The 27,678-nt window shown below is 33.3% G+C and overlaps 1 long non-coding RNA gene across 2 annotated transcripts in view; it reads right to left on the bottom strand.

The window, feature by feature from the left end:
• The window catches only part of LOC123630273, a 127,298-nt gene that overhangs the window by 75,928 nt on the left and 23,692 nt on the right, over nt 1–27,678 (bottom strand). For both annotated transcript variants that reach the window (XR_006732628.1, XR_006732629.1), the window contains exon 2: nt 11,677–11,785. This is a non-coding gene — a long non-coding RNA (uncharacterized LOC123630273). The remainder of the gene's footprint in view (nt 1–11,676; nt 11,786–27,678) is intronic.

Genomic DNA, 27,678 nt, shown 5'->3' with positions numbered 1-27,678 from the left:
CAACTCAGCAATCCTACTCCTTTGTATTTACCCTCGAAAATAAAAACATATGTCTACACATGGACCTTTACGAAAATGTTCATAGAAGCTCTATTCATAACAGTCAAAAACTCAGCTAAATTCATGATGCCCAAATATCCATACGTGGATGGATAACCAAATTGTTGTATATCCATATAACTGAATACTACTTTAGCAATAAAAAGGAACAAACTACTTGAGCATGACCACCAGAGATGACTCTCATAAGCATTATGCTGAGTGAAGAAAGCCAAACATGATATACCACCAGTTGTATTTTTCCATTTCTATTAACTTCTAGAAAAATCTAAACTATTGTATAAAAGGGAGATCAATAGTTGTCAGATGCCAATAGTAGCAGAAGAGGACTGACTACAAAAACACATGAGAGAGGTTGTTATGGTGATGAAAGTGTTCACTATTTTGTATGTAGTGGTGACTATTAACTATTAATATGTGTATATAAATTATATTTCAATAAAGCTGATTAAAATATTAACAAGAAATTGTATGAAAATATGTAAAAAATTTAAATAGGAAAAAAAATCACATATATTTCAATGGAAATGTAAGGAAGGTAGAAAGAAAACTTATTCAGTTTCTAGCCCTTGAACACTGTCCCCTAAGGGCACATCACAGAATGCCTAAGCCTCCTCAGAACACAGTTTGAAAACATCTATAATGATAACTGAGACATTTCAAATCAATAAAGAAGGCTGGGCTATTCATTAAGTGGTACTAGCCACCAGAAATAAAATTAGTTAGATTTTAGCTTCAAATCCTATATAAGAGTAAATTCCTATTGAATTAAACATTAAACATCAAAATGGAGAAGAAAAATTTAAATAATTAGTAATATAACTTTGTGTAGGGAAAATTTTGTAACCATTGCTCCATAGCCAGAAGACAGAAATAAGACCAGAAATAAGGTAAATATTAACAAATATTGAGGAAAATATAAATAAAATTAAAGTTGGCAATTTAAGGGAAAAAATAGGTGAAAAAATGATTAGTATCCTTAATAAATATAAATAGCAATAAGAAAAAGAGAACCATACCAATAGAAAAAATGAGCAAAATATATGAACAAGATATTCAAAGAAGATAGTACAATGGCTGCTAAACATTTTTAAATGCATTCAATATCACTAATAAATAGAATAATGGTGAAATACCCAATTTCACCTACCTACTTACTGAATACACTTGTAAGAATGTGATAAAGGTGTACATTCAAATACTGCTGTTGGAAGTATAAACTCATATCTTTCTAGACAGTATTTTGTAGCAAGTATCAGATGTCAAAACTGTCATCATTTTTACTTTTAAAATTTATTCTATAATCTGGTTGTATCAAAAGTTGTATTTATTTCAGAATTGTTTATATGGTGAAAAACTATTCTAAATGTTTGTCAGTATCAGATGCTACAGACACACTCTGAAGCCATTAAAAATGAAGATGTAAACCAATAATTACTGACACAGAAAGATGTCCACACCAAGTTGCTAAATATGATATCTTCAATGTAAATTCATTAAAAAGAAATCTATCTTCCTGTTTATCTGCCTCTCTTCTCTAAACATACATACACGGATGGATCCACATAGGTCTGGAAAATATACACTAAAAGATCAGTATAAATTATCCATTGGTAAAATTAGGTAAAAACTTTATTTTCTTCCTTATATTTGTCTACATTATCTAAATTATTTATGTGTAAAAAGATTTTCAAAGACTATGTACAATATAACTTCATATTTCAAACTAGGCAACAGAAAGTAAATTTGGAAGTTTTCTAGAAGTTAATGAGCTGGTCATTATAACCAATGTTTACATAAAATACAATCTACAATGATTCTTTCTTAAAGCATCAGAATAAAATACTACAAAAATACCTTGAGGATTTCTCTTCCACATGAAATGCTACTTAAGGACCTACTAAACAGTGTCCTTCTGCTACCCTTACCCCTGATGTTTTATGTTACAATGACTTTATATCTCCAATAAAAGATAGCACAGGCTTTAAGTTTCATTTCTTTGAACATTATTTTTTGGCTAGGTCTTAAGAAAATAATGTGAAACTGTGGTTTGCGCCTTATTTAAGAAATACAGATAACCTTGAATCTTAAACCTTCTCTGGCATTTTCTTGATCTTCACTAACCATGACCAAGGTAGCATGGTCTCATCTACAAATTACTAAAAATAATCACTCTGAGAAGTGACCTTGGATGAAGCAATGTTAAATTGGTCAAGAAATTTTTTTGAGGCATCACTATTATTAACTCGCAATTTTTTCATTTCACTCTGCCACTGATGCTTGGCAGGTTATAATTTTTCATTTTCGCACTTCGATGAAACTCAGTGAAGTAGAGATTATGGAGATAGTGGTGAAGAATTTTTACAAAGGGATTTTTCCCCCTCACTCCATAATATTAGGTTACAAAATGGATCTCTATTAGAGACAACTTATCAGTTGAAGATACATAATCATTGTTAAGATAACAGTAATGACCTACACCATATTTCAAGTTTTCTTAAAGTAATGCCTTCTGTATACAGAGTTAATGTTATGACCAATTTATATATTTGGAAACATTTCCGTTAGTGGGGATGCTTTGGGCTGATTCGCCTTTTGACAACTACATGCCTTTGTAAGATAGTGCTAGAATTAAAGAAAATGTCTGTGAAAACAGAAAACACTTCTTTACACAAAGATGCCCAGTGACACACGTTGGAAATAAACTTGCACTACCATTAATAATGAAGAGCTAGTCTTAAAGTAGGTGGTAACTATTTTCAGTGCATCCTCCCTCCTTTACTTCTACAAGATCAGGTCCAATGCCAGTACTTGGACTGGTGATGTCCATCTATACCCATATTCTTTCAGAATCTCCTTTTAGCATGCTACTTCTGACCAGCATATAACAGGCACTAAATAAACACACACTGTCATTCCTTTAAGTAAGAGAGAATAGAAAACTCATTTAAAAAATAAAGAATATTATAATGATGGGTACATAAATCAAAAATTAGAACAATAAATGTAAGGAGTTAAGAGATGATTCCCTGGAACAGAAGACAATGTTTAAACAGATAGTTAGGATGAAGACCAGTCTCCTCTAATCTGAAGAAACTAAGAAATGCTCACTTGAGTGTTCAATTCTACCAGTAGTATCCCGTTGCATGTAGGGTAACGTCAGGTTTGAATACCAAACTAGAGACAACTACTTCCTAGAAAAACTTTTAAGTATCCCCAGTGTATCGTCCCACATTCCTTAAAAAGAAAATTAAATTGCTACTCTCCCACAGAACATTTGCATTTGGGGTATTGGATCTAATTGTAGAATAAATACTTTGTTCCTCTAAAGAAGATTGTTATATATTATCTCAACACAGAACATGATGATTACCTCACAATATAATTTTGATATAAATGAAACTTTTAACTGATCTTTTATTTGTTCAAACATTGGCAAAATATGTAAATTGACAGAATAGCAGGAGAGTTAAGAGCTCCCCTTTGAGTGACTACAGTACCCTAGAACTGAGCAGATCATGTGCTTTTACAACAACAGCTTAAAGTAATATTTTAACTGAAGTTCTACAATAATATGCAAAAATGAAAATAATCATTACATCGAGGTGAAAAGGGTACCTCTAATCTCAACTTTTTAAAAATAATTGGTAATAATCTAATATCAAATACACATCTCTATTAATCTGTATATTTTATCAGAAGAATCACTAAAAAAAGGGTTCATTATATTCTAATAAAAGGAAAAATATGAGATGAAACTGGAAATCTTTTCAATTTTACAAAATTATTAAACTTTTACAGGAAGTCTAGTTTTTGTTCTTATATTAGAAGACAATCCAGTAAAATGTTTACCAATTCCAGATAGTTTCATTTGTTCCAAATTGAATTTTTTTAAAATACCATTTCTAGTATTAAGTAAAATGAGCATAAATCTCGGCCAGCCATTTTAATCTCAAGTAGTCAAATTATTAAATTAACATTTAAAAAATATTTTTAAGAAGCATAAATACTTTAATGAAAAATAAGTTTGCACAATTACATTTTTTATCTGTTAGATAAACTGAATCACATCTCCAAAACTAAATATTATCTGTACCTTAAGAAAAATGCTGATTTTGATGAACTTGTTTTTTTTGGTTTGTGTTGTTTTACTGGGTCATAAGATGAAAAGCATAAATAGTCAAGTTATGGTTAGGTTTTCTTAAGAAAAACAGATAATATGGGCTCCTCATAGCATCTGGAAAACCCTTACGTAAATGAAGAAATATGGCAGACATTTTCTATAATACTACAGTACTAATAGAATACTAGTATTCTATTTAATACTAGTACTACAGCATGCTACCTGGGAGGTGTAAGATTCTTTCTCATGTCCTACATGTCCTCATTGCCCTACAACTTTTATCATCAACTTTCAGACATTGACTAAGCATACTCAAATAGTTCCTTCCTATTTGCCTTATTTCTGAATTGACCACCCCACCCCTCTTGCATTGTCAAAGTTTTCTGAAAGCAGTAATATAAAAGATATGTTTGAGTCATATCAAGCCTGTACTGTGTGCCTCAGAACCATACACTTAGAAAAGTATAATATCACTGAGAAACTGGAAATTATTTTCCCCAGTTAATAAGCTCCCTTATCCAAAACAGTGAAGCTTAATATGCATACATGCTAATAATAAATATTCAGAATGAAAATAACTAATAAAAATACAATTTAAAAAAAGAAAAGATCTGAGGCAATGTAAGGACCATAAATAATGTTCATCAAAAATGCTATACCAGCATTTATTAGGCTACCACATATAGTTATTAGATGAGTATGGTGTCTTTCAAGAAACAGAAATTCTCCAGGTAGTCAGGATGGCAGAAGAAATGCTGTACAGTTAGAAAAAAATTTTGAAATCACAGGAAATTTGACATTACTGTAACTATTATATTTTACAGCAAAAAAATAACAAATATCCATTTAGACCAATGCTGTTTAGCATGGTTAATCTGAAATTAAGAGACTGTATATTTTGCAAATCAGACAGAATATCTTATTATAACAGATGACGCTTTTAAGCTATCATGGGAAAGTGATGGAAGGGAAAACGCTGGTTTGTAAGTATGCATTAAAGCTTTCTATTCCAGAGGAGACAAGAGTAACCTTGACTCAATCGCTCTATTTTCTTCTTAACCTACAAAATATAAAATTAACCCAAGAAAAAAATGAACTCAACATAATCATAAAATATATGTGACATAAACAATCTTTAATTAAAAAGTATAATAAACTCCTTTTAAAAAAGAACAGAAAATTAAAACCAAATTAACTAAAAGAAATGAGACATTTAGTAGAAATCAATGAAACAGAATACAATAGAAAAATTAAATGATACTGAAAACTAATCCTTTGAAAGGATTGGAGGGGAAACAATAAAATTCTAGCTAGACTGATTAGAGAAAAAAAGAAAGAAGATAGAAAATATCAGTATCAGGAATCAGAGACAAGGTATCACTCCAACTGCTACACCTATTACAAGGAATATTATGAAAAATTTTATGCTAATAAAGTCTACAACTTAAATGAAATGGAAAAATTCCTTCAAAGATACAAACTGCCAAAGCTCATTCAAGAAAGAATGGTAATTTATAATGCCATACATTTTAGAGAAATTGAATTTTTAGCCAAAACCCTTCCTACAAATAAAAATCCAGACACAGATGGCTTCACTGGAAAATTTTCTGAAACACTTAAGAAAGAAAAAAATCTCAAATCTTAAAGCTCAAAATCCATCAGATAAGTGAAGAGAGGAAATATTTCCCAACTCATTCTATGAGGCCAGCATTACTCTACTATCATTCAGACCTGTATGTTTCATGTAAACAAATGTACAAATTCAAAACAAAATTTTATTTAATAATATATAATGACGAAGTTGGATTTATTCATTTATCACAGGAATGCAAGGTTAGTTAACATTCAAAAAGTAATCAATATGATTAACCATATTAAAAGACTGAAAAAGAAAAAATATATTATTTCAGTGGATGAAGAAAAATTACTAACAAAATCCAATATATATCCATTCATGATAAAAATTCTCGGCACACTAGAAGAAAACTTTCTGAACATGATAAAGGGCATTTAAAAAAACAACCTCCACTGAACATGATATTTAATAGTAAAGGAATGAATATTTTCCTCCTAACATCAGGAACAATGCACAGCTGTCTTATCTTACAACTTTTATATAACATTACACTGGATGTTCTAGCCAGAGAATCGTGTGTGTGTGTGTGCGTGTGTGTATGTGTGTGTTTCGGGAATGGGAGGAGATAAAAAATAAAAGGCATTCAGATTGGGAAGGAAGAACTAAAACTGTCTATATAAATGATAATATAGGACATTATGATCTTTTATAGATGGTCCAATAATTACCAAAATACTATTACACATAAATGAGTTTAGCAAGGTGGTAGGATCCAAGATCAACATATATTACATAAAAATTAATTGTATTTCTATGTTTTAGCAACAAATAATCAGAATCTCAAATTTAGAAAAAAATACCACTTAAAATCACATCAAAAATATTAAATACTTAGGGATAAATCTGATAAAAGGTGTATAAGTCCTGTAAAGTGAAAACTACAAAACATTACTAAGAGAAATAAAGATATAAGTAAATAGAGAGGCATACATTACCCACAGGTCAGAAGACTCAATAATGTTAAAATGATAATAATCCCCAAATTGACGTAAGATTCAACATATCCCAAACAAAATCCCAGGATTTTTATAGAAATTTAAAAGCTTACTTTAAAATTTATGTAGAAATGCAAAGGATCTAGAATAGCCAAAATAACTTTGAAAAAGAACAAAGTTGTAGGGCTAACTCTACCTGATTAACAGACTTATTACAAAGCTACAATAGTCAAGAAAGTGTAGTGTCAACTCACAGACAGCCAAATAGATCAATGGAACAAAACAGAGATTCCAAAAGAAACCCACACCTATACAGACAACTGAGGCATACAGACAACTTTACAAAGTAAAAAAAAAGGTGATTCAGTGGAGAAAGGACAGTCTTTTCAACAACTGATGCTGAAACAATTAAAATCCATATACAAACAAAAGGAAAAGAAGTTGATCCAAACCTTCATACATAAAAATTTCCCAAAGTGGATCACAGACCTAAATTTAAAACTTAAAACCATAAAACTTTTGGAATAATACATAGAAGAAAGCCTTTGAGAGCTAGGGATAGGAAAAGATTTCTTATGATACCATAAAAGCAGTCTGTAAAAGAGCAAAGTGACACTAATAGTAAGTTCCAGGACTGTGAAAACTGTAATATGAATATAAAAGTGAATATATGATAATGATACTACTTTATATCTAAAGAAGGATGATTCTGAAAAGTATTATCTATTCGCATTATCAGCTATACTTTTAAGATACTGAAATATTTTGGAAAAATAATTGATAAGCAAATGCTAAGAGACTCTAGATAAGAATTCAAAGGTCTCAGCTATGAAGAAGGATGAATTAAGGCCTTTTGTAACAATTTGGATAGAACCAAGACCATTATCCTAAGTATCTAAAAAATAGAAAAACAAATACCACATGTACTCGCTATTAAACTAGAACTAACCGATGAGCACATATACACAGAGGGAAGTAAAACTCAGTGGACATCAAGCAGGGGATGGGCGAAAATCTATCTAATGGGTACAATGAACACTATCTGGGTGATGGGCATACTTATAACCCTGACTCATACATAACAAAATTGATACATGTAACCAAAAACATGTGTACCTCTGTAGTATTTTGAAATAAAAAAAATCTAAAGTTATAAATAACTAGCTTAAATAGGTAATTACACTTTGTTATTAATGAGCAAGTAATGGAACAGTAAACAATGGGGTTAAGACCGAGAATGTATCAGGATGCCAGCTATGTTAGTATTTTTATCACTTAGGATGAATTATTTAATGCATTAATGAACACATTCATTTTAGACCTTATTGTTGATAACCTGATGTTTAACTTCTTGGTGTGTTTTAGCCCTCAATGCATTCCACAGGAATTGTGGGGGTTATGAAGGTACGGAAGAATAGTTGTGGAAGTATTCTAACACAATTTGGGTTCAGTTTATTGAATTATTCTATTATTGCAGTATCCATCAGAATAATAGAACCGTGGGTGATCTCGTCAAGGTCAAGGATAGCAATAAGCTAAGATGGGAACTTTAGAATTTAACACTGTTAACTCAGCAGATGTAAAAGATTAATAATTTCAACTTTTAGTATTGAAAAGATCATAACATAGATAGATGGCTAAATAATCCTTTCCTTTACCCAACTCTCTTATAGACACATAAATGATATATAAATATATACATATATACAGACACATGCATACAACATGAGCTGGCATCAATGAATACATATCTTAACATTTGAAAAGAATTCATTGTTCCATAATCTAGTCAAAGGAAAAATGAACCCCTACAGTTATGATCATGAAAATATATAAGAAATGAGCCAAAACCATTAGCAACCTCTAATGTCAACACAAAGAGAGCCAAAGCTCTAATGGAAGTTACATTTTTTCCTTGGCATATGCCGCACTTTGAGATGTGTCTAATGTTTTCATAGTAGATCAAACAAGAACATTTCAGGGTAGTAGACTATGTGCACAGACTGAGCTGGGAAATACTGAGGGATACTTAATGAGGTTATAGAACAAATCAATGCAACTGAGCTGCTGATTGTTCATTAGTCACCCTAGAAGAACCAGAGATGCCCCACCCAGAGCAGCTGTCAAACCAAAAGAAATCATCACTCAAGTTCAAGACCACAAGCATCATACAATAAGAGTTCATATAGTTCAATGTGCACAAATCCATAGGTTGCTGCTGCATGTCAGTGTTTGCATGAACTTCCTGAAATTAATGCAAAGGCTTATATATGCATACATAAGAACCACTGATCTAATTCAAGCTTACATTTAACGGACAGGGAAACAGTTCCACTGAAATTGAATCACAGCTCACTAGTACTACATTGGAAGTAGGATCTCTTGACTCTCAGCTATATTTGTTTTTGTTGTTGTTTTGCTATCACATCAAGAAGTCTCCTATTAAGTATTTAAAATTTTAATTGCAGCAGAAAAAGACATACAGACTCAGTATTCCCTGGGTGACCTCTCAATAAGCTCTCCCTGAGTCCATTTACATTGCTCTTCCTTGTGAAAGTGCCAAACATAACCCATGCGATATCTGTGTTTTGGCAGCCCTTGTAATTGAAACAATATCCAACACAAGTAGCTCATGCCCTAGTGGTAACTCAGAAACCAAAAGTAGTGTGCCACAATACTCAAGGGAGAAATTAGAGGACATAAAAAGGTTTTGAGAATATAAATGTTCAAGAGCAGGGCTATGTAGTTACTTACAGAGCCTAGTAAAATAGTTAGTGCTCATTAAATGTTTATCAAACTGAATTGGCATATAAACCATCTAACAAACCATCACCCTGAGCATTCCCAAATGAGGAAGAATGCTTACCCAAGAATTGCCTCCCTTATGAATGTAGTAAGGCTGTTTTTCAATACAAGCTTTCCTTAAGCAACTCCACATATATTTCTCAATCTTTCAGTTATTACAAAATGGCTCTGAATTTAAAAAATAGACGGCAGGACTTTTATATGTTCAATAAATGTGGGACTTTCTGTCAGTGTTGCTGTTATACAAATATTGATATCTCTCCAATAAGATATTTTGGCTAATAAGAATCTCTCATCAAATTAATAACACCATTAGATTCACTTTTAGATGGTTTAGCAGTGGTCTTTGGGGTCTAATAACATATTGCTGACTTAGGCAAGCTGCCATTGAACTGAATATAAATTTGTACAAAGCAAATCATCCATTTGAAAATTCCATGATTACCTCAAACTCATCAATGCCCAAATCTAAATAAAGTGCTTTCCCCCGCAAACCCTACTTCTTTCCCTATATTGCCTATTAGCAGCATTATAATCTATTCCCCCAATCTAAAAAATATATTAAATTTCCCTCTCCCTTACCTAAAATATCCAATGAATAAGGATATCTAATCAAACATATCTCCTAAACAAATCTCAAATTCATGACTTTCTCTTTCTCCTATGGCCATTACCTCATTATAGGCCCTTATTACCTTGTGCCTGAACTCACAGCTCTCTACTTCTAACTGCTTCCTGTTTCCGTATTTCCTTCATATGACATCAAAATTAATGTTCTAGAAAGTAAATCTGATCATTTCTCACTCCTGCTTAAAGCCTATCAGTGATGTTCTATGGCATTTAAGTGAACCCCTATTTTTACTACACCTTAAAATACAAGTCTTTTGATTCTCATCTCCAGCAATCCCTAACATCTCCCAACAGATTCCTTAAATCTCCTGTCTTAAGCTCTTATCAGTGTTCATCAAGTGCAACCTAATTTTTAATTCCCTTAACTTTTACCACATACTCTACCCCTTTCATGATAATATTCTCCCTGATACTTTCTACCAGGCATGGAGATTCCTTCAAGGCTTCAAAGGCTGTGAAAAACCTTTCTGTCTAACCTATATGAAGCACTTTTCAAACAATATTTTAATGACTTATTTAGATGTTCCTTGCTACCACCATTAGAATCTGATCTCTTCAAGGGCATAAAATACCAAATATACTTTTGTACCCATAGCACCTAACAAAATGTTTAACACACAATAAGCAAAAATGTGGGTGGAGAAAATAAGTGAATGAATGAATTTAAAAATATGGAAGAACTAGGTTCCCTGTTCTGTTGTATATGTAATTGGTTCAATCATAAAATTTTTTGCCTTTTTACTTTTTAGGCATTTTAGGATACATTTGTTCCTACATAACCTAGATCCAATTAAATAAAACTTATTATACTTGTTTGCTAGGGCTGCCAAAACATAGTACCACAGACTAAGTGGCTTAAACAACAGAAACTTACTATTTCATATTGCTGGAACCTAGAAGTCTAAGATCTTGGTTGGTTCCTTCTGAGGGCCACAACGGAAGAATTTTCTCCTTGATAGATGGTCACCTTCTCCCTGTATCTTTACATTATCTTACCTCTATGTCTATGTCCAGATTTTCTCTTTTTATAATAACACGAGCCATATTGGATTAGGGTTGACCCTATTAACTCCCCTTTTAAGAAAATCACCTCTGTAAAGACCCTATCTCCAAATACGGTCACATTCGGAGGTATTAGGGGTTAGCACTTCAACATGAATTGGGGGGGAGGGATATAATTCAGCTCATAACACCAATCCTCTATCAAATAAAAAAGCTGTGGTATAGTTATGTTTCACAAACTTTTCAGAACATTTCTAAATAATCAGCCAGATTTTTCAGAATATTTCCTATTACCTTTAACTATATAAGAAAAAAATCCCTGAAGTCTCTAACAGTGGTTTTGAAGCCCAATCTTTTCATCAAAGTCAGCACTAGAGCTAGAGCTAAAGAAGAATAACTGGATTGATTTTAGTCCTAGTTCAGACATTAACCATTGAATATGCCCTGGACATAGTAGTTAGACAATCTGTGCTTCAATTCATTACCTGGAAAGGGAAGTGGCTAGACTGACTCCTCCTGCAATTCCACAAGATCAAAGACTCTGATTCTACCTTGTCTTACTTTGCCACAGCAATTGGCACTGTCAGAAGAGACCTAGAAATAACACAAAAACATATATTTAAATGAATTATTACAATAAATTCAGTTGAGGTTGGAAATGTTTACACAGATGAAGCGTATGAACCTTTTAGATTCTTAGATAAATTTCATCTACTCTCTAAAGACAGTTTTGGGAATTATAAATGCACATGGATATTTCTCTCAGTCTCTCCCCCAGATCCCCAAAAATGTCTACAGTAGGTATCCTTCATGGCAGTGCCTTATGCTACCCCAAAATTACATTCATCAAGGTTGACTATTCCAGCAGTCTGTTTTCTCCAAACTTAATGCTAAAAAAAATAGAACCTATCAAAACAGGTTATAGGATTTAACTTATACAGCAATTTATAAAAATTCTCATTGAATTCTATGATAAAATTCAAAGCATCTAATTGTTCACCTACTAAATGGTGCCCAGGTACTCTGAACTAGTAAATTTAAAAAGACACACACCACTGTATCTATTTTTTTAAATACAACAAGTAACAACAGAATCAAAATAAATACAGGAAAAACAAACATGCATTTGAAAAAGTTCATTTCTCTTGACAAAAGTGGTTTTATCATTTATTAATAGATACAGATTGTAATAATCAAAAGTTTTGAGAAAATGGTTGAAAAAGAATGATTCATATAAACATTTACTTTTAGAAATAATCATGGAATATTATAGCACAAAGACTAATATATTAAGAAATTTCAAACAAAAATGCTAGGAAAAAACATGTTGATATTTTAAAAGATGGTTTAGGACACAAAGAATTCCTTCGAAGGGGTATTTATGTTAAATTATCAACTGAGACTAATGTTTGAAGATACCAGCTATATACTAAATTGGAAATTTATTTAAACATACAGTTGACATTGGAGAACAAGTGAGCCAATATCAAAAAGCAACAGCTTCAATATCCAACACTTGGCAATGATAATGATGATAAATTATTCACATAGTTCTATCATTATGAAACATTTAAGAAAGATATAAAACACATTTTTAAAAAACTGTGTTAGTTAACAGCTTGAGTCTAAAAGGAAGCTTTGACTACCTGATACTTCTAAGATTTACAAATTTTGCGCAGACTGCTACTGTTCTGGATAGTCGAAAGACACTGTGGAGCATGGGGCAAAAGGATATTAATCATGTCCTACAATTATAAGATTCAGGAATTGATATAATGGTGAAAAATGATACAGGATTGAACAGAGAACACCAGCAATATTAATGCAGATTACGGTGATCTGAAGTTTACAGCGTACTTTCTGAGAGTATACTGATCAGCCAAAATTGACAAAGTAATTCTTCCATTTAAGCAGTATCTCATTGTGCAAGTGATGTCTTGTAGGATGGTGTCCCAATGTTCTTCTTGATTCACTTCTTATGGCTAAGTGCTCCAAGAAAGTGGTTTACTCATTCTTGTTGACAACAGGTCTGGATGATGCAAGTACTTTAGATACCTATAAAATACTCCTAAAGTGTGTGTGTGTGTGTGTGTGTGTATGTGCGTATGTGCATATATATGTATACATAAAGACATTAACATGTCAATTCGTTTTGCTAGTCATGAAATAGAAACATATGCCCAAACAAAGGATTTCAAAGGAGTGCTCTTTGAAAAGAAAGGCTCTTTCTACCTAAAAGAAGAGAAGCTGAAATCACTCCTACTTGTTTAATTCATTCCATTATTTTCAGTTTACCTAGCATTTCCTTCCTGTATGCATTCCAATTGTTTTGAAAGTTATAGGCTGCCACTTTCCTCTAAAATTGAAACTAGAGGTTCTTGACTTTTTCTAAAAGACCTTTATTGAGAAATAATTCACACACAATAAAATTCACTTGTTTGAGGTATATAATTCAATGTTTTTAATATATTCACAGAGTTGTAAAAATCACCACAATCAATTTTTAGAACATTTTTATTCTTCCAAAAAGAAACTCTGTACCCATTAGCAATCACTCCCATTCCTCCTTCTCCCAACCCTAGGCAACCAATAATCCACTTTCGGTCTCTGTAGATTTACTGATTCTCCACATTTCACATAAATGGAATCACACAATATGTGGTCTTTTGTGACTGGATTTTTCTTTGTCACATATCATGTTGTTAATGATCATCCACACTGTAATATGTACCAATACATCATTCCTTTTTATTGCCAAATAATATTCCATGGTACAGATATATTACATTTTATTTACATATTCATTCACCAGTTGATGGACAATTGGGTTGCCATCCCTTTTTGACTATTATGAATAATGCTGCTATGAATGTTCATGTACAAGTCTTTGTGTGGACTTATGTTTTCACTTCTTTTTGGATATACAGCTAGCAGTGGAATTGCTGGGTCATATGGTATGTCTATGTTTAACAATTTGAAATGTTTTCCTAAACAGTGGTATCTGTTTGTATTAGGGTTCCAATTTCTCTACATCTTCACCAATAGTTGCTATTATTCGACTTTGTACAACCCTACTGGGTGTAAAGTAGCATTAATATTTCATTGTGGTTTTGTTATGCAATTTACTCATGTATAATGATATTGAGCATCTTTTTATGTGCTTACTGGCCAACTGTATGTCTTCTTATGAGAAATGTCTATTCAGATTCTTTGTCCATTTTGGTTATTTCATTTTAGTACTGAGTTGTAAGAGTTCTTCATATATTTTAGATACAAGTCCCATATCATATATAAAATCTGCAAACATTTTCTTCTCACACTATTTTCTCTCACTTTCCTGATGGTATAATTTAGAGCACAGCATTTTTTCTATTTTGATGTACTCTAATTTATCTACTTTTTCATTGTTATTTATGCTCTTGGCCCCATATCTAAGAAACCATTGCAGAGCCCAAGATCATGAAGATTTATTCATAAATGTTCCTCTAAGAGGTTTATAGTTTTAGCTCTTACATTTAGATTTATGATCCATTTTTAGTTCATTTTTGTGTACAGTGTGAGGGAAGGATATAATGTCATTCTATGCATATGGATATCCAGTTGCCTCAGCACCATTTGCTAGGAAAGGGCGGGAATTCTTTCCTCATTGAGCTGTTCTGGCAACCCTGTCTAAAAGCAATTCACCATAAATTCGAGTTTAATAATAGAAAGTTTAAGGAGAAAATATGACCTGAAAAATTCCCAAGATATACTATTATCATAATCTGTAAGATTTAGCCATCAACCAGCAAAGGGGTAAAGAAATGGCTGACCAACATTCAGATTAAAGACATAATGTGGCAATGAAATACAGACTCTATCTGCATCAATGTCAATATCAATACCAATGGTGATAATGCATTAGAAGGGGAAGAATGCTGCAATCTTGCAAGGGGGCAATGTGATCATGTTTTTAAACCATGATAATGACTGAAGTTCAAAAAGGTGGCTATGGAGAGATTTTAGGTGATCCATCTAGTTTGAAGATGTATGAGAAGCAGTCTCCAAGGGTAAGGTAGGGTGTCTGTGGGTGTGAATAGCATGAACTAAGCAGGCTATAAGAACCACCTATTTAGTAGGTTGGTTTAGTATGCAGGGATCCCCAACCTTTCTGGCACCAGGGATCAGTTTCATGGAAGACAATTTTCTCCACCAACGGCGGGGGAGGGGGCAGGCATCATGGGTGAGGAGGATGTGGTTGTTACAAAGCTTAGCCACAGATCAGTACTGGGCCACGGCCCAGAGGTTAGAGACCACAGAAGTATGGAGTTTAGATCCAGTGGAGGATGTGAAACAAGAAATGAAGACGGAAACCAAGTAATAAAAACAAAGAAGATATGACAAAATTTGGGTGAATGCCATATGACTGTAAAGATATAGACTATGGATTTACCTGAGATACTCAAGATATGAAATTGAGACGAATATGCCCTCTTTGGTTAGAAAGACAGTTTTCATATAGTGCATGCTTAGTAAAGACTGGCTTATGTATTTTTAAAGGCCTTGGAAACACACTAAAAGCATCAATTCCTACAACTAAGAAGGATTTACTGAGACCTTACACACAGGCACTCTCCATCCCAGGTACTATCTCAGTTGCTTTACATATATTATCTCACCTAATTGTCATGAGTACCATAAGAGGTTAATCCTATTATATTTTTATTAGAAGTAACAAAACATAGATTAAAATGGGTTAAATGTCACATAAAATAAAATACCTAGGACTAAACTTAACTAAAAAAGTGAAAGATCTCTACAATGAAAACTATAAAACATTGATGAAAGGAATTGAAGAGGACACCAAAAAACTGGAAAGATATTCCATGCTAATGGATTGGAGGAATCAATATTGTTAAAATGTCCATACTTCCCAAAGCAATTTACAGATTCAATGTAATCGTCATCAAAATACCAATGGCTTTCTTCACAGAAATATAAAAAATAATCCTGAAATTTATATGGAACCACAAAAGACCCAGAATAGCCAAAGCCATCCTGAACAAAAAGAATAAAACTGGAGGAATCACATTACCTGACTTCAAATTGTACTACAGACTGTAGTAACCAAAATGGCATGGTACTGGTGTAAGAACAGACATACAGACCAGTGGAACAGAGTAGAGAACCCAGAAATAAATACACATATCTACAGTGAACTTATCTTCAACAAAGGTGCCAAGAACATACAGTGGGGAAAGGACAGTCTCTTCAATAAATGGTGCTGGAAAAACTGGATATTCATATGCAGAAGAATGAAACTAGATCCTTATCGAGTTTCATTTACAAAAATAGAATCAATATGGATTAAAGGCTTATATCTAAGACCTGAAACTATGAAACTACTAAAAGAAAACATTCAGGAAACACTTCAGGACACTAGTCTGGGCAAGGGCTTCTTTAGTAATATGCCCAAAGCACAGGCAACCAAAACAAAACTGGACAAATGAGATCACATCAACGTAAAAAGCTTCTGTAGAGCAAAGGCAACAATCAACAAAGGGAAAAGACAATCCACAGAATGGGAGAAAATAGTTGCAAACTACTCATCTGATAGGGGATTAATAACTGGAATATATAAGGAGCTCCAACAACTCAATAGGAAAAAAATCAAATAAACTGAGTAAAAAATGAGTAAAAGATCTGGATAGCCATTTCTCAAAAGAAGACATACAACTGGCCAACAGGTAGGTATATGGAAAAAAAAAACTCATCATTAGTCATCAGAGAAATGCAAATCAAAATTACAATGACATATGGTCTCACCTCAATTAAAATGGCTTTTAGCAAAAAGACAGGTGATGATGAATGCTGGCAAAGATGTGTAGAAAGGGGAACCCTCATACACCATTGGTGGGAATGTAAAGTTGTATAACCACAATGGAGAACAGTCTGGAGGTTCCTCAAAACACTAAAAATAGAACTACCACATGACCCAGCAATCCCACTGCTAAGTCTATATCTAAAAGAAGGGAATTCAGTATATATTGAAAAGATATCTGTGGTCTCATGCTTATTGCAGCACTATCCACAATAGCCAAAATTTGGAATCAACCTAAGTATCCATCAACAGATGAATGGACAAAGAAATTGTGGTACATATACACAGTGGAATATTATATAGCCACAAAAAGAATAAAATCCTGTCATTTGCAACAACATGAATAGAACTGGAGAACATCATCATAAGTGAAATAAGCGAAGCACAGAAAGACAATTTTCACATGTTCTCATTCATATGTGGGAGCTAAACATTAAAGTAATTGATCTCATGGAGACAGAGAGTAGAATTATGGTTACCAGAAGCTAGGAAGGGTAGTGGGAACGGGGATAAAGTGAGAATAGTTAATGGGTACAAAAATATAGTTAGATAGTTAGACAGATTGAACAATAATTGACGGAACAACAAAGTGACTATAATCAACAATAAGTTAGGGTATGCAAACAGTAGGCAGTTAATAAAAAAAAAAATTCTTGATGATATGATCTAGAAAGCCAGGAAAAAAATGAAGTAGCTAGCTTACACTTGGCTACTAGAACTAAAGAACTTTCTGCAAGCACAGGGAAAACACAATCACATATAATATGTAGTAGACTTCATGAGGTGTTTGAGAAATGTTAGATAGACCATTCTCACTTTCAGACCAGACCCTCTTACGCCTCAAAAGATTATTTAAAAGTTTAAAAGTTTTTGCATAATGCATAAGAGGTATAGATTATTGAATGAGACTGCCTGGCAAAATCCTAGCTCTCAAGCTTACTTGTCAAGATCTTCAGAAATTTACTCAACCCCTTGTAGGGGTGAGGGGAAACTTGCCCTTTCCTCCTAAGTTTGCTGAAAGATCAACTCACAATTAAGGCTGATTAATAAGAGAAAGGTTTATTTACCATGAGCAAGGGGAGAATCACAGAGTGATTATTCAGTATCCCAAGGAGATCCAGGTATTTTTACACACACCTATTAGAGTGGAGTGGGGAAAATGAGAAGTACAGGTAATTCTGTTTAGGGAAAATAAATGGTTGCTAGGGAGGATGAATAGATACTTGGGAGAATGAATGGGGGGAGTACGGGGGATAGATTGACTTGTAAATTAACCTGAGAGACAGGTATTACATTTTAAATGATTTGGGCCAGGTCAGGTAGCATTCTTGATCTTCTTTCCTGTAATATATTGAGATAACAGAAAGAGGAAGGGAAGTCCATTGTTCTTCTTCAAGGGCCTGTTAATCTCTAAGGTCCCTAATTCAAAATAACAAGGAGTCATATTTTGGAGTGAAATTTCCTGAGCTCCTTCACCCTCTAAGCCTCAGTTTTCTTATGTGAAAAACAGCGATAATAATGTTCTCTTATGAGCCTACTTTAATGAATAAATAGGATAATACTTAGCATATTTCCTAGTCCCAAATTAAGTACTCATTAAACATTATTATTGTCAGAATGTTTGAAAATCATGCATTCATTCAGAGGTGGGGTTAGAAGGGAATAATACATCAAACTTCAATTAAATCTTAGTCACCTTTGTATCATCTCAATACTTCTACTATCACCCAACATGTATGAACGTTCAAACTATGACTATGAAAATAATGACTGAATATATCAACAAATTAGTTTTATCTTGGTATAGGTATCTTTATCTAATATTTTCTCAGTAAAAGTAAACAGCATGTAGGCACTAAAGCCTGGAGGGCTGAGGGATACATAAAGAATTGGGAGCATTCAAGATGAACATGTCCTAATTCAAAATTTAAGTCTTTGTGTAAAATCAGTCATTTCACATATATTCTAAATAAACTGACAAGAAAAAAGATGCAAATGAAAATAAAATCATCTTTTAATAAATACAAGTGTGAGAATGAAAGTTCATAGCATGAAGCTGTCAATGGAAAAGAAGCCAAATTCTGTTAAAAAAAAAATTTAAAGAGGTTTGTTCTGAGCCAAATTTGAGGATCATGGCCCAGAGCTATGCCCAAGAAGCCTTGAGCAAGTGGCCTCACTGTAGTTGGGTTACAGTTCGGTTTTATACATTTCAGGGAGACAGGAATTACACATAAAGTCGTAAATCAATACATGGAAGGTGTACATCGGTGTGGTCCAAAAAGGTGGGATACCTGGGGTGGGGGGAGGGTTTTACAGGTTATAGGTGGGTTTAAAGACTCTTTGATTTGTAATTGGTTAAAGAAATGAAGCTTTGTCTAAAGGCTTGGAATGTTTGAAGTCTTTTAATCAGAGACAAGCCACTGACCAAATATCCAGACTCAAATGATTTGTGATGTAAATTGAGGACCTGCAAGTTTGTCTTGCATAGCCTTAGGCCTGTTAATGAGTGACAAAGGATATCTACAAGAAGGGAGGGGGTCATGATAAGGCTTGTCTGACCTTCCTTCTCATGGCCAGTAACAGAGTTTTAGGGTATCCCCTTGGCCAAGATAGGGTCCATTCAGTCAGCTGGGAGAAGGAGGGCTTAAGAGTTTATTTTAGTTCACAAAGCTTTTATATACATACTTATAAAATGGAGAAAGGTGAGATAAGACATTAAAGTAAGGCAGAAATAAAGCTGTAATCCATTGATATATGTAAAATAATTCTCCAAAGCATGAAATAACTTCCCAGAAAAGAAAATCAGTATAATAAATAGATATCAAGATTTTCAGAAAGCAGTTTACGTATTCTTGGTCACACTTTAAAAGAACACACACCAAAAAAACAGTATTTAGGTAAAAAAAAAAGATAAAAATATATTAAAGATAAAACCATTTAATATGTACAGTATATATAAATATATTGTTAATTATCCATGAATACTACCACTGAATATCTTTTCCAATTGATTATCTAATACACATCTGTTAATATATTTTATTGAGGTTGTCAGTGAATACTATATTGTTATAGAATTAGCGGAATGGGGGAAAGTCCCAAAACACATCTGATTTCTAATACCAACCTCATTTTACCACAATTTTAACAAGTGATATCATAAATATTATTTTTCCTATATATACCATAAAAAGTTTAAGTGACAATCTGAATAGTTTCTAGGTATTTGTATATTTGCACAATACATAAGATAGCATTGATTTTCTAATGCTTAAATTCTCAGAAATGTTGTTAGAGGCTGTCACTAGGGGAAAGTGTTGTTATCTAGAGGATAAATTTAAATTACCATAAATCTTACAACATTTCTATAACTAAAAATATATCAGAAGATACAACTCAAATCATAGGACAAATATTTCCCCTTCTAAATCACTCATAAGTTTCTGAAAACAAAGCTAGTCAATATTTGTAAAATATTGTTAAAGGTAATTTTAAATTTTGCATCATAAATAGATCACATGTAAAATGGAAAGTAATAGACCACATTTTACTTTAAACAACCAATAATTGAGGAAAATAGGTATTTTTATTTTCAGCTAAATGTATTATAGTAAATACTCAATTCCCTATTACACTCTACCTGCATAGATATAAGCAATGATTTTACTCCATTAATCCATGAAACCCCTTTTCATTTTCACCACCTTCACACTACAATTGTTCTTTAACAGTTCTCACATTCATGGCTAACAGTTAAAGAATAGTACATGTACAGTTCCTTAGGACAATTATGCTTAGCCAGGATGTTTATAAACCAAGAAGCTAAATCTGTTTAACTCACTGACTTTCCAGTTTTAATCCTTCCCCAGAGAAAATCTATGTGGGTAATTTTTGCTCTAGGGCACTTGCAGATTTGTTCCTGATAATAAGAACTGAACAGCTAAGCTACAGCATGCAAATTCCTGCCCTGAATGCATGTTTTTTAATGCTGTAACTGTTATTATTTCAAAAACAAATTAAACAAGGGAGTTCTGTAGAAAGCCAATTAACCAATTGAGGCAGCAACTTAATGCAAATCACTGCCCCTTACTTTCACCCAACATGATGTTTTGTGATTCTATCATGTGGATCTCTAAGTGTACATCTTTAGCAAGTGGCTGTTTAAAGTGACTGAAAGTTCCTATACAAGCATTCCACTGGGATGCATACATTAAGTATGGGTTTTGATTTATTTTTACTTCCTATCTCTGCCACATGGCTTTATTTTATGTGGTTTGATTCTTTCAATACTATCAAAAAAACAATTGGAAAAATGTGTGAAAAGAACACAGCACTAGGAATCATAAGAATGAGATTCTAACCTCAACTGTATAGCAAAAAAAAAAAAGGTTATTTGGCCCAAATTCCAGTTACATGACAAAATGGCCATAAGGAAGCTTATTTCATAAATTCAAGATTTTATGCACATTTCAAAACAAATTTAATGTGTGTAGATGATTTTTCATTTAATTATTTTGTTCTTAAATTTTCAAAGACTTTAGTCCTGATTATAAGCTATCAGGGTGAATTTCAACAGGAAATATTTAGAGACCTAACTCAAAAGATATCTAGTCCCTGAGTCTTTCACACCTTCCTCAGACATTTACTTTTCTCCACCATTCCTCCTCAGTAATTCCCCCTTAAAACACTTAGGTTTGTTGAGCCAAAGTTCATCTGGTTCATGAAATCAGTTTAGCCAGTGCATAAATATATACTCACTAATGAGGAGGAAAAAATAAAAACAATGTAATGGATAAATACCTCCTTGACACTAACAAGTAGGTAATGACAGTTTATAAGAATTAATCCATTTCTGAACATTTATTTACTATTAAAAAAATTAACGCTAGCATTTCTGTTACATGAAAAATACATAGTTTATGTCAAAGTTTATACAGCACACAAGCAAGTTTTAAGAACTGTAGCCATTTCTGAGCATTTATATACATAAGAAAAAACTTTTTTAAGTGTAAAAATGGATGATTTGAATAAACTTTGAGAAAATTAGGACATTAAAATGAAACACTAGAGGAGAGATCAAATTAACTATATATAAACATAAAGAAAAGAGAAAAAGGCTAAAAATGAGAAGAGTAAAATACCACAGGACAAATACAAAGTATCAAACAAAAATAACAGCACAAAATAGGAAAAATACATCATAACTGATCTTGGATAAGTTCTTGGATAATTTGTTCCTCTCTTTCTGCACACAGTTAAGTCTGTCGGTAATAATTCTGCCCTTTATGTCAAAAAGAAGACCGTTCCTCTATTTTTAGCCTTTAAATGACCATTAACAAATTATAATAACAGATATTTAGCAAAATCTGATTATACCGTAATAAACTTGCAAGGGGCTTTTGACAAGCACTGAATGTTTTTCTCATAAACATTTGATTATATGGTTATTTCACTCATTAAATGTTGCATTTGGAAAGAATAAAAACATTTTAATTGTGTTTGCAATGTAAAATTTGAATAAATAAAATGCATTAATATTTTAGTGTTAATTTTTAAGATCTGCCAACATAGTATATGTTTTCCCCTCATAAATCAAGAGATAATCTATTCTCTGAATGGAATCTATCTCTTGTAACTCTTAATCAGTTTCCTCTATCCATCTCCTTGATTAAACTCCTTAATGATAATTCTGTTAGATAGTGAAAGATTCCAAGTCTCCTAGGGACAAAAGTGGGTGCCGTTGCCCCCATCTTGGTCCTGCCCCACCCTAATTCTGCATACCTGGGGGAGGAGGGAATCCCCTATGAAACTGCCAATCAGAACTTGGCACACCAGCTACAAAATGCAGAGCACCCTCCAGCCCATGGGCCAAGCAGCATAAGTACCATAAAGTCCAGAAAGTGATCTAGAACACATATGCACAAAAGACTAAGGTCATGCAGCTCCCAACTGTCCAATCAAAGTGGCAACATGGTGACCTCTGAACCACAAGGGAGGTCCCTGTCTGGGCACTATAAAATAAGGCACAGACCAGAGCCAGTCTCTCTCTTTGCCCTTCCTTTTGCTTGCTCTGCTGTGACAATGGGTCCAGTTGTCATCTGTGGTGTATGTACAATGCTCTGTAAACCTGTATCTTGCTCATCCCTATAATCCAATCTTTCTTTCCTCAATAAACCTCATTTTCGTGTTTGTCTAACTTTGGCATTTCTGGTCATCCTTCAGCCATGAGCATGCCAAGAACCCACATTTCAGACTAAAACCTGATAATTCTACTTTTTATCTTAATATTCCCACAACTATCACAAAGCCCCACATATTCTAAAGACTCATTAAATGTTTTTTGGATGGATAGATGGGTGGATAGATTGCTAGACTAGACTTACCAAAGGAAGAGAAGAAGAAAGAGGGGGAAGAGGTGTTCTGTCACTAAGATGTGAATTTCTTAAGAGTTCTTTCATTATTTATATTTATTATTTTAACAGTTATTATAGCATCTGATACATATTAAATATTGAAATAATGTCTGAAGAATAAATGAGTGCTTAATTTATGTTGGAATTTCAGAGTATATGATTCTTACAAGTGCAACAGCTTGTATCATTAATTGGAAATTTAGTCAATCCTTTCAAAAATAAATTACTGTGTTCTAACTTTAGTCCTCAAAAATACATTCCTATGAAACTAAAAGAAACTAATTTCACAATTATTAGACTCCTTATTTTTATGGCCATCCCTTATATATCTTATTCATTCAATAATGTAATATTTTTTCCCAAAATGCATTTTATGTAGGCTGCAACATCAGTATTGTCCACTTTATTTCCTGCAAATAGTTTTTTTTCACTTACAATTATTTTATGTAAAGAAAATTTTTTTTATTTAATCAAGTCAGTCCATCTTTTCCTTAATGACTTTTCCCTTGCTTTTAGACTTTAAAATTCCCTTCCAGATATTTGGTAATATGAAATTTTACTCTTTCTAATTTATTAGTGGCTTAATTTTTTTTTTATTTTACTATTATCCAGGTGAAATTTATTTTGCTATAAGCTGTTAGGTGAGATTCTAAATGATTTCCTAATCCCTAACAAAAATTCCAAGCATCATTTATTAAATATTATCTCTCTCCTAACAAATTTTTTTCCTTCATAATATCTTCATATTCTTATATATAATCAGGTCTTACTGATGTCTATTGAGGGCAATGTCTACATCAGATTGAGAATGACCAAGAGATAGGGACTTTGCCTATGTTAACAAACTTGTGCTGCATCCAATACATTGGAATAAACTGCTAGGCACTTAATAAATATTTTCTAATAACAAAATTCTCAATTGCTTCACCTGCTCTAAGATTTAAATATAACATTGAGGCCGGGCATGGTGGCTCACGCCTGTAATCGCAGTCTGGGAGGCCGAGGCGGGTGGACTGTTTGAGCTCAGGAGTTCAAGACCAGCCTGAGCAACAGCGAGACCCCATCTCTACTAAAAATAATATAAAGAAATTAGCTGGACAACTAAAAATATATAGAAAAAATTAGCCGGGAATGGTGGCACATGCCTGTAGTCCTAGCTACTTGGAAGGCTGAGGCAGAAGGATTGCTTGAGCCCAGGAGTTTGAGGTTGCTGTAAGCTAGGCTGACACCACAGCACTCTAGCTGGGGCAACGGAGTGAGACTTTGTCTCAAAAATATAAATGAATAAAAATTAAAAAATAAATATAACATTGAAAATGTCTATGTAGTTCTTCCCTATTACATTAGAAGACCCTTGAAAGCAAAGCTACCTGTCTCATTTTTGTATCCCACATGCTTAGCCTAGTGCCTGGCACAAAGACTCAAAAGGCATTTGCTAAAATGAACAGAATTACGGAAAAACTAATAGAGAGTCCCATGAGGAGAGAGATGGTTTAAATAGAAGAAGGTAGATGACTCTTCCAAGTAATGAAAAAAGTTAGTGAGATGAAAGGAGAATTTTACAAGAAACATAAAAATATAAAAGCACAGATTTCATCAACTCTCTATTCATACCAATTACTATGTAAGTATCATTGATTTTCAGTAACTTCCCTTATAGTTTAGGTTAGGTTGGTTCATACTTTTAGTAATGACAAAAATCACTCTAGCAAAACACACTGTCTCATTCCTCATAAACTACCACATACTAATTCTTCAGTCAAAAATTCTAACATGACTTGGGAATGTTTCATTTATAAAGGGAAACTTGTGATCCTAAATTTTAAAGTCTAAAACCTCATGACTATATTCAGTGTTTTTAAAAGAATATAAATTTCAACTTTGTTAACTAAAATTTTTGAATCAAAGGCCTGAGGAAATTTTCACTACAAATATATTAAGGCATTATTTAGAGACCATATGTAATTTCAATTAAGTTGAGTTGTGAAAGGATGAGATGTTATTTTATATTGGCCTCAAAATATGAATTTGTCAGGAAAACTTTCTTCATTTCAAATAACATCTAATTAGTGAATTCCAAAACAAATGGGCATATTTTATCTTTCTTAGTCCAAGGTTAACGTTATTACCATATCACTCCTCTTCCTTCTCTTCTTTCTCTCAAAAAATAGTTCTGTCAACTTTTATAACATTCTCAACAGGTACAGCAATCTCTTAACTACGAATTTAATCTATAAGGCTCTTAAATATGACTATGCATATTACATGTCTATTCAATAAGAACTGATTGGCAAGGAAACAAAGCAATCATGAAAGGAAAAAGATCCAAGTCTTCCAACTTTGAAACAAAATTCCATTAACATAGCAAAATAAGGAGAGTTCACAGGAAAGAAATCGTTAAGGTTAGATGACCGCTATTATTACCCAGAGGAGGAAAAAACATCTGATGGTGGCTCCTGACATTCTGAAAAGTGAGTATGGAGATCAATGATCCTCTGTAGCATTGACTAAGTTAAGCAGAAAGTGTTATTTTCTTGTAGCAGATCATCTAAGATTGTCAGAGAGCCTTTCAAAATTTAACAATCCTCAACCACTAACCAGGTCTATTGATCCACGGTGGCAGGCAGGAAGGAATGGAGGGTAAAAAAGAGATAACTAACATTCACTGAGATAAGTATCATTAGCCCCACTTTGCAAATACGGAAATTTTGAAGTTTTTTAAGAAACAGGGAAAATCACACTGCTAACTGGAAGAGGTATAAGGGTTTAAACAGAAGATTCTCTTATTCCAAACTCTGTGTCCTTTCCACTATACCACATCCACAAGTGATTCTATCAGAAGTAATCAATAAAGTCCTAGATAGAAAGTTACAGGACAGGCTGGGCGTGGTGGCTCATGCCTGTAATCCTAGCACTCTGGGAGGCCGGGGCCGGTGGATCGTTTGAGCTTAGGAGTTCGAGACCCGCCTGAGCAAGAGCAAGACCCTATCTCTACTGAAAATAGAAGGAAATTAGCTGGACAACTAAAAATTTATAGAAAAAATTAGCCAGCCATGGTGGCGCATGCCTGTAGTCCCAGCTACTCGGGAGGCTGAGGCGGAAGGATTGCTTGAGCCCAGGAGTTTGAGGTTGCTGTGAGCTAGGCTGATGCCACGGCACTCACTCTAGCCCGGGCAACACAATGAGCCTCTGTCTCAAAAAAAAAAAAAAAAGAAAGAAAGAAAGAAAATTACAGGACAATGAAATCTAGGTGATATTTTCGTATCTCCTACCCATCGAAGTATTGATATTGGAAAATAAACACAAATATGGAAAAGGAAAAGCTTACTTTATAAAGAGTAACATCTGGCTCTGATCAAGGCTTGGGATTCATTCCACTGTAAGATGCAACTTAGCTCTAGTGTTACACACTGAGAATATCATAGAAGATACTAACAAAGTAAATTAATCCTCAAATTTGAGTGGGAAATTAAAATCCCAGATGGTGAAAGAAAATGACAACAAAGAATATAATTAAAGTAACAGTAATTATCAGGAAACAAATTTGAGAACAATAATTTTGTCCTCAGGTTTAATGAAACAGTAAATATAGTGAAACAAAGAAACAAAGTGATCTTGATATTTCAAAACAAAGAGAAATATTATAAAGGGAACTTTGTGATCTCTCCTTCTTTTGCTGACATTCACCAATTCCCTGTGCACACACTCACCTACCTGCATACACTCCCCCACACACATACACTCAAACTGATACTGGTACACTGTCTGAAGACAAGTCATGTTTCCAGGGCCTTGATTTCACAAGTACCCAGAACAGTGTGTGGACTTAGCTATTCAATAAATACTTGCTGAATGAATGGAAACAAATAATTGAGAAAATGGAACTATTCAAATCCTATTTAGTTTTATGAAGGAGAATGATATTCAAACTGGAAAAAGTTTAGTAAACAGAGTAAAGAGCTAACTGAAGGCTAAGATAAATGGAGACGGTAAGAGTACCTGACTGTCTTACACAAATGATTTCAACTCCTCACTCCCAGACAATTCTGACCCAGAATTTTCTCATGAAGTACAGATAGATATGATCACTGACTGTGACAGAGGTTGAGACCGAAAAAAGAAATCCTTATTCTCAAATACAGCATAAAATAGGAACTATAGAAAATGGAGACAGCCAGGCAATCCCCAGAAGAACCTTTATGATATATCCTATT

Source organism: Lemur catta, chromosome 1 (genome assembly GCF_020740605.2).
Source record: "Lemur catta isolate mLemCat1 chromosome 1, mLemCat1.pri, whole genome shotgun sequence".
NCBI lineage: Eukaryota > Metazoa > Chordata > Mammalia > Primates > Lemuridae > Lemur > Lemur catta.
Note: the sequence above shows the minus strand (reverse complement) of the source record. Positions and strands in the feature narration are given on the sequence as shown.